Source organism: Prosopis cineraria, unplaced genomic scaffold (assembly GCF_029017545.1).
Source record: "Prosopis cineraria cultivar Desert tree isolate PC_DT_omini unplaced genomic scaffold, ASM2901754v1 PC4, whole genome shotgun sequence".
Taxonomy (NCBI): domain Eukaryota; kingdom Viridiplantae; phylum Streptophyta; class Magnoliopsida; order Fabales; family Fabaceae; genus Prosopis; species Prosopis cineraria.
Window position 1 is genome coordinate 7,354,303 of NW_026555335.1, and position 8,933 is coordinate 7,363,235.

General features: G+C 35.3%; 1 long non-coding RNA gene across 1 annotated transcript; it reads left to right on the forward strand.

Annotated features, from left to right (window-relative positions):
- Positions 1 to 3,786: 3,786 nt before the first annotated feature.
- Positions 3,787 to 5,097, forward strand: LOC129309501 (uncharacterized). Its single transcript, XR_008592923.1, has 2 exons — positions 3,787 to 4,059; positions 4,233 to 5,097. It is a non-coding gene; the product is annotated as an uncharacterized LOC129309501 (long non-coding RNA).
- Positions 5,098 to 8,933: the final 3,836 nt, after the last annotated feature.

An 8,933-nucleotide genomic window follows, 5' to 3' on the forward strand; every position in this document is an offset into this window, starting at 1 on the left:
TTCAGAGCATTGGATTAGTTCTGAAAGTGGGCGTCACTCCTTTGCCCGGAAATTGATGGCGACGCGGCGGACCCTACCCCCCCACCAGCATATGTTCATGTAAGCCAAAAAAAAGAAAAAGAAAAAGGGGGAGAAAAAAAAAAGAACTCAAAACTCACCACCACCACCACCGTGGTTATTCTTGTTTTGAAATTTGCTGAGAGAATCTTTGCAGGTTTTTTGTTGGTTTCTTCTCTCCAAGATGGGGTCTCTGAGCTACAGAATTAATGCCGGAACAGCTCCACTTTGTCCACATGCCTTCTCATAAAGGCGACACGTACGGGTCGGCATACACCTTTCACTCCTTCCCATTATCCTTCCCTTTTGCATTATTGCTTTCCTGATTTGGTCCTGCTTTGCTTCCTTCTTCTTTCCCGTCACTTCGTATTCCCTCAATTCAAAACCATCCTCACTCTCCACTCTTCATCTACTAATTGTTTTTATATTTGTGTGTCACGTGTGTTTCTGTGCCTGTATATATTATACATACACATGAATGCACATATACTGTTTGATATTTTCCACCTAGTCTGTGTCTCATAGTTTTCAATGGATTCCTTCTCCAATTCTGTATTCTACTCGTTGGTCACATCACATCAACCTTACATTTCCACCCAGACCACTTCAATTGGCTGCTGCGTGTGACATTGTTCATGTCTTTATGGAACTAGCAACACCTGAAACATTACAGGTCTAACACTGTTTGTTTATTACAATGCGTCATATCAATTATCAATTTACTCCTATCCGTACATTTTTATATTTTGTGGCGAATAGCTGCACTCGGAATGAGTTTAAAGTGAGGAATGTTAAGTTAAATAGCATGCTCAAAGGGCTCCACACGTTGCACTTCATTAATGCGGGAACTGAAGTCGCATGCATACCAAACCATTAGGAGAACCCTATTCAAGTATTGCAGTTTTCGTATATTTTGTCCATCAGAAAGAACGTGAACTGCCCCAAATGCACCGTTCTTATCTTTGTTGTTAAGAAAGTGCTGTCAAAAGCTGTCTGAGAGGGAAGCTTTCTGATGTGATGTATTTGACTGCGTGAGAGTGAAACTAATTAGCTGGAGTCTTAACTAACCCACCATGAAAAGAAAGGGTGAAAAAATTTTCAGGTCAAGATTGTGTATATCTTCCGCACCCCAACACAAAAATATGTGGAGGACATTCAACTTTGGCTTTTGCATTGTTTTCTTGGCTATTGTTTTTGGGATATTCATTGAGAAGAGAATCAAAGGACAAAATGGTGAAGGAGTGGTCCAAAGGTCTGATATACAGCCAAACCTTAGCAAGTAGCAACAGTTTGCCGCTATATATAAGGCAATATGTTAATTATACTATGAGGGCCCAAAACCATAGCTCATGAATACTTATTAATGAACAATTATCAGCCGAAAAAATATATGGCTGATAATTATTGTGTTATCAGCGTATTCTTTTTATACACCTTTCTTGCTGTCCATGTAACTAGAAGGTACCAAACCCTTGTTCTCAAGCTTGGTGGAGTTTTGAAACTTCAAATCCTGTTTGTCACACACACACACACACACAAATGTTCGTGCAAGAATGACATTTCCAATGTTGTCCTATTGCTGCAGGATTATTCTGATCCGTTTGACCTTTAACCCAAACTTACAGGATACGTGCACTGACAATGAGATTTTTTTGGGTAATAGTAGGAGACGTATATTTTAATCCTATTCTATGGCGGAAATCAGAAGAATGACAAACAATTTGAGGTCACGGAATGGAACAAAAGGCCATGATATCAGAAGGTACTCATTCCTCTGCTTAAGAATTAACAGGACACAACCCTTGTTCTGCTATATTATTCACTGCCTCATATGAGAATCATGGAGTGGACCTGCTTAACGTGTAATGATGCCAAAGCTCTTTGAAAAATGAAAACCCAAAAGATATATAGATGGAGAGAGAACAATAGAAAAGGGAAGGAGTGGGGACACTCGACCCCAAACATGAGGTACAAAGAGAGCCCCAGAGATCAAAGTCCGTAAATTTTTTAGTCCTTTGAAATCTCAACATTCAAGATATTATTGCAAAAATTACTCCGAGAAATGTGAAGAAAGGTTGTGAGAGTGAGAGTCCTAGTCAAACAATGCACAACCAAGTTATATTTAAATTACAGAGAACGCAGGCCAAGGAAATGGGGAAGGTGAGACTTTGTAACTTGATTGACCATGTTTTTGTGTGTGTTCACTGTCCCCATAACAAGACCCTGATTTATATATTGAACATTTAGAGGTGAGAATCATGGCTAAGCATAATTTTCTTAGAGTTACCTTAGATTCCTTGTTCCCCCTTGGTTTCACCCAAGGGATTAGAACGTTATTTTATTCTCTGGTCGTCCCCTCGTTACAGGGTAACTCGTAGGCACAGCTTGAGTAACAACCAGTTTTTAAAAGCTTGATCAAATCTAAAGTGGATCGTTGATTTAATTTGAAATATGTGCAAACCCACTACCCAAGATAAAATTCAAGAGGGTGGAAAGCAAAATTTATTTTTTTATTCTTGGCTTACTGAAATAATGCAACTTGACCCACCTTGTTATTTTTCCATGTACAATGTCTTCCACATGGGTCGGTTTTTTTTGCGCAACAAGTTGGCGGTTCCACGGAGTTAAAACTAAAATGATTAAACCTAGACAGAAGTGGGTCCCACCCCAGTTTTTCACTTTATCGGTCAAAATCAACCAATGCCAAGTTCTATATTATTATCACAGCTATGCTTATTATATAAACCCGCTAATTCAAGCTAAATTTGACATGTTAGTCTGGACTTTATAAAAAAAATTATGATTGAGTTTAAGTGTATGAAATTTTTTAAAAAATAAAATACTTTAAGCCTCGATTCAAATAAACTTGAGTAAAATTAAACTCAATTCAAATATATTTAACTTATCTAAATTATCGACTTTATAATTATATGACTATTGGTTTTATTTCAAGCTTGAGCTCTTTGTTTGAGCGATTTCCCCCACAGATTTATAATTCTAAAACCATGATACTAAGCTGAAAAAAGGGCTTACTTTTTTCTACATGTGGAGGTCATTTTTTTTTTAATCTGCACATGTGTCCTTGTAATAGAGACAATTATATTTAAAATATGATTAAAATACTAAATGTAACCATCTTTTTTAATAAAAATTCAAGCTTTAATTTATTATGTTAAAAAAATTAATTCTTTTTACTAGACCCAATTTCATCGGTCTTTGAAAGATATTCCAGAAGCTTCCCTGCATGTTTTCTAGTGGGATTTTTATTATTATTTTTTAAAAAAATTAGTTGAAGTTATTGGAATTGATAGCAAAATGGTGGTTATGGATGTGATATTCTGTGGACACAGTCTTCACTTTGGTGTGATCATCATGTTCCTTGACTCTTTGTATTAAATCATATTAAATGGGATAAAAATAATTATTGATTAGGTCGATTAGTCAAAGATCGAATTACTCATTTTAACTGACTTAATTCATTTCATTTAAGTTGATCTTAATTATTAATTTAGAAACCAAACAATTATTTAAAAAAATAAATTTTTCAAAGACAAAATATAATTTTATAAAAATTAGGCTTACACTAGTGCTCAACCCTGCACCATCCTATATAGCGATAAGCATCCCACGGTGCCCCCACCCGCGAATTAAAAATTATACTTAGCTTTTTTAAAAAAAAAAATTATTATGCAGTGGCAGTTGATTTTGGGAGCGGCGTGGGGGCGGGGCAGACCCGCCCGGATGACATCATCGGGTCCGGTTTACATTCTTCTGTGGGGCCTTGGACCCGTCGCTTTCGGGTCCACGGTGAAAGCCCACTGGCCGCCTCAACCACCTTCCTTGCTTGCTTCCTTCTCTTTTTCACCATATAAGCTTCCTCCCCCCGCCACTCCCTCTTCTCTTTGTATCCCCTTAACACAATCATCCTCTTCCATTCTCTCTCTCTCTCTCTCTCTCAAGACCCTCTAATCATGAAACCAAAAGATAGCTTCATCCATAAAGGTATCACTTTTTAATTCATCTTCCATGAAAAAAAAAAAATACCGTTCTTCCTCCTCCTCTCCACTTCTTGTACATGCTTACAAGTTCAGTGACATTTATAAGTGTAATCCATGTTTTCTCTATGATCAGCATACTGAAGCTTGTATTGAGATGATGATGATCTTATATTGCAGGTCCCTGTAAGGGCGCCTTCACCATGCATATGTCTGGCCCTCTCAGAATTGTGAACAATTGCCTTAGCCAGAAGGAACCTTTCCTTGGAGCTGATGCTGCTGATGTTGATGATGATGGTGTTTCTTCCTCTGGAGTGTTACTTCTGGAAGATATTCCATTGTTCTTCTGATCTGGTGCTATCCTGCCTGAGCTTTTTACTTACTCGTTATACTCTCTTCTTCATCTAAGTTTTGCCCCCCATTTTTTCCATCTTTTCTTTGTTGTTGTGTTTCTTATTTGAGTCTTCTTGACCTTGTAAGACCTTTTCTTGACCTTGTAAGACCCCGTGTCGAGTCCGCAGTCTTTGTTCTCACTTCTGTGAAAGACTCTATGTCAAATCTGCTGATATAGAGTTTGATCCCTCTGTTTCCCCTTTTCCGCCCAACTCATCTTCTCCTTCCTTGTCTATCCCTCCTGAGCTGTTTCAGTTTTTGGCCAAGCATGCAACAATTCCTATTCATATGATATGACACACACACACACACACACACAAAACCCACAAGGGAAAAAGAAAAGGGCCTTAAAACCTCTCTAAAAGGGCTTCTTGAAATGTGGAAGCAACGCAGATGAAGCTTGACTTGAAGTAGACTTCAGGGCCTGGTTTACTTTTATGGTTAGTATTGATGTGAAGTGTGTAAAAATGTTGGTGGTCCTCGATGGTGTAGTGAGAGGAGGACCAGATCAAGAGTAATACTTGTTAAGAAAGATGGGGATGTTGTGTAAGGATGTGTGTGTGTGTGTGTGTGGGGTGTGTTGTATTCAGGGTTGAAAAGCCAAGTGTATGAAGTTATTCTCTTAAGGCAATCAGTTTTCGCTTTTGTATCATTGTGTGCGCAGAATATTTATGCTGCCGTTTCTGCTGATGCTGCTGTAATTGCAGGCATCTCAGTTTCGTTGTTTTTTATGTTGTTTGGCTGAGAAAGTGTCTCCATATTCTCTTCGATGATCTCTCTGCCTTTTAATTCAACTCTCTCGTGACTGCTCTATTTCTGTACACATATCCACTGTATTATTGGAGCCACCCCTCTCTCTCTCCCTCTGACCTTATATCAAACCCAAATATTTCACAGAAAAAGTAATCATACACACACACATACCGTTCATGTATGAATATAAAGCTGAGGAAACTCTCAGAAAAAAACAAAAGCCCAGAATAAAGGAGAGAAAGAGAGGAAGGAGATAATTCTGTGATATTTCCCTGTCTTATATATTGATTTTGGTTTTCTTGTTTTATACAAGACAAGTCATGATGAAACTCTGTTTGGAATTTGCCTGTGTTTGTGGTCCTAAACTGTACAATAATTCCATCTCTCCCAGCCTGGCCTCCTATACTCGTTACATGCAAGTGTAATTCTTCACCTTAATTCTGTCAGATGGAATCCAAATTAAATAGGAAGGAATTAATTAAATTCCTTTTGCATTCACAATTATGTATGTTGTGTGTATTAGGCATTTATGGGTACATGTCGGCATCAGAAAACAAAAGAGGGACGGAGAAAGGTTGTTTGGTTTTCAACAAAGTAAGAAATGCGAATAATTCAATGTTTCAATCAGTGATCTACAAATGGTAGCCCTACTTATCGAGATGACATGTGCAGACAATCATCTTTCTCTCTGCTACTCCTCCATTTTCTCAAATGGGCTGCCTACGATTCTGTGTAAAACGTTAACTTCAGTATTATTCAATTAATCTTGAGTTCATTCCTGACAAGGTAGTAAATCAAAGTTCAAAGTTTTCTTGGAAGAAATACCTATATTTAGTATTCAACTGTATTTTAAACAAGAGTTTGGCTATCATTAAGCTAGAACCCGAATTTAAGCTAGAAACTGAAAATGTTTTCAGAAAAGAAAACATGAAGAGAATGAACCTAATATAAAAAAATTGGCTAAAAAACTTTAAAAAAGAAAAAAGAAAGATCCAAAAATTAGACCCTTCACAAGTATGTAATATTATTTGAAACCATTTTTGAATGAAAAATGTTGACAATTATTTGTGTAAACTTTGACACTTTTGAATTTAGCCATGTCTTATTTAATCAAAATTCACCTATATTTAACCAATTATAAAACTATAATTTATGATATTAATTTATGATCATGTTGTGTTTTTTTATTAACAACCGGATATATTGTAAATTTATTTCTTATATGAATTCAATATTATTTTGTAGTCTTAGACCATGAAGAACCTAGACCTGTTGATATTTTGAGTTTAACATCGGGGTTTGATTTTTAAAACATTGTTTGTACCTGCAAGTGCGCTTTTTGCGGTGGCCGCAAGTTCTTGGTGCTATAAAACTCAAATAATAAAATCCCCATTGAATGTATGTGTGGATGGATTTCAGACTAACGTGATCCTCTGAATCTGAAAACAAACTGAAAGAATGATGGTATGGATTGGCTGATGCTCAAAAGCTTGGAGATAACTCTTGCTTTTATGGGATTCAAATCTCTGAACTCTTGCCATTGTGTTTGACTGACCACACTTTTCTGTTCAAAAGCAGAAAAAAGGGTATCACGGTGCTCACAGTTTTGAGACCAAATTGCCCCTTGAGAAAGAAACTCGAGCTCATGAGAGGGCCTGCAATAATTCAGCAGAATACCATGCAGAGAACAGTGTGATTGTGCATTGATATGTTGTTGCTATAAAGAGAAGGCCACTCATGTAATGTTACTTGCAACATGTAATTATGAGACGGAGAGAAAATTACCCATTTTTTGAGTTTCCCCAAAATGGGTCAGAGCAATATGACTTGATCGATGCACCAAAATAATTATCATCATGTCTAAATTTGGGACCTTGAAAAGTTACGAGCCTTTCTTTAACTTGTGTGTGACTTAATCATTATTGTTTTATTTTCTAACCAAAAAAGTCTTCATGATTCCTATTAAGAAAATAATAGCATTATAAAATTAACGGTTTTGGGAAATTAATAGAGAAATTTATTTTTGGCCTTGAAAAAGAGAGCATGATGAAATGAAATGCATGGACATTGGTGTGCTATAGAGTGGGGAGAGAGATGAAGGAGGTACGGCCAACATTGGGGCCCACCAGAGTCAAAGCTTTTTCCATCTTTAGGTTACATGCGAACATGGCTCTTTCATTACCACTGGGACCCCTACCTCTCTCCTATATATATATATATATATATATTTTTTTAATTTAATATCTCGTTGATACATCCTGCTGGAGTTAGATTTAAGGATTCTCCATTTAAATAATAATAGCCAGTGACAGTCATAATTTTTATTTAAACAATCATAATTTTTATTTATAAATAATAAAAATTAAATAAAAAATTACAACTTCTTACATAATTTTTTATGATTGATAAATAAGTCATAAAAATAATCAATTTCAATTACAACTTTAATTTTGTGAATCGCAAAGATTAAATAAAAAATTATAACTCTTCACATAAAATTTTTTTATTATTAAAGTTCAAGTTCTGAAAATAATTAAATATAAATTTTGGTTAAATAATCATAACTTTTATTATGTAAAATGCAATAATTGAATAAGAAATCACAATTTCTCATGTGAATTTTTTTTTATCATGGAAGTCTAATTTCTAAAAATAATAAATTATAACTTTTGTTTAAGAATTCATAACTTTTTATTCTAAGAATTACAATAACTGAAGAAGAAATTACAACTTCCCACATGAATCCAATATTTTTTTTATTTTAAATAAGAGATAATTTAGTCATTTAATATAAGGTTACTCTTAACTCCAAAACAAATGTAATCACATAGCTGACCCAAGAGGGTTACCAAATAATTTGCAAGGCTTCATTAATATAAGTTATAAAATTATGTAAATGGAAATCCTAGGTTTTTCAAACTTTTAAAACTCTATAATATACTTTCGTAAACTAAAATTAAAGTAAAATATATTTATTGAAGCATAGGATATCAAATTGTTTTAACATATTTGCATTTAAGTTGTGAAACATCATTCATTACAACAATACAAAGGTGGCCTATGGCATGACACATGCGCTATGGCACGTCCTTTGTCATGCCATGCATCGCGGCACAATATACAGTTTTGATAGTATAAATGTTGTCAAAGGACAGAGTCTGGGGTGAACTTTCAATTCACCTAATTTCTTCATCTGACATTCGATTAAAATGATTTAGGAGTCTACAAAAAGTTTTCTTTGAACTCTAATTAATTGTACTAGTTTCACATTCAAACCATTTTTAATCAAAAGTTGGACACCAATTTTTAAACTCACTCCTTTTATAATCAATATACGACTTGAGTGCTCAATTAATAGTCAAAATGCCAAAAGCATATCCTTAACCCTAAATCACACTCAATATACCAACGGGCACATGTACAATGTATCATAACAATACTTACACAATATTTTTAGTTTTCAATGCCCTTAATATAAAAGCAAAAGGGGGAGCCTTTCTATGCCATGAGCTGTCGCGTGCGCCGCGGTACATAATCCTTTTTTGCATAATTTATTCATAAACTGAGACAGAAAATAGAAGAGGAAGAAGAGGAAAATGAAGGAGCTCGTTCTTGTTTTGCTAGGGTTTGCCACATTGATGGTTTGGGAGTATTTTGATGATATAAAACACCTAAGGTAAGTGTCTTATACCCTAATCTTTCTCTCTCTTCCATTTTATGAGGTTTTTGGTTACG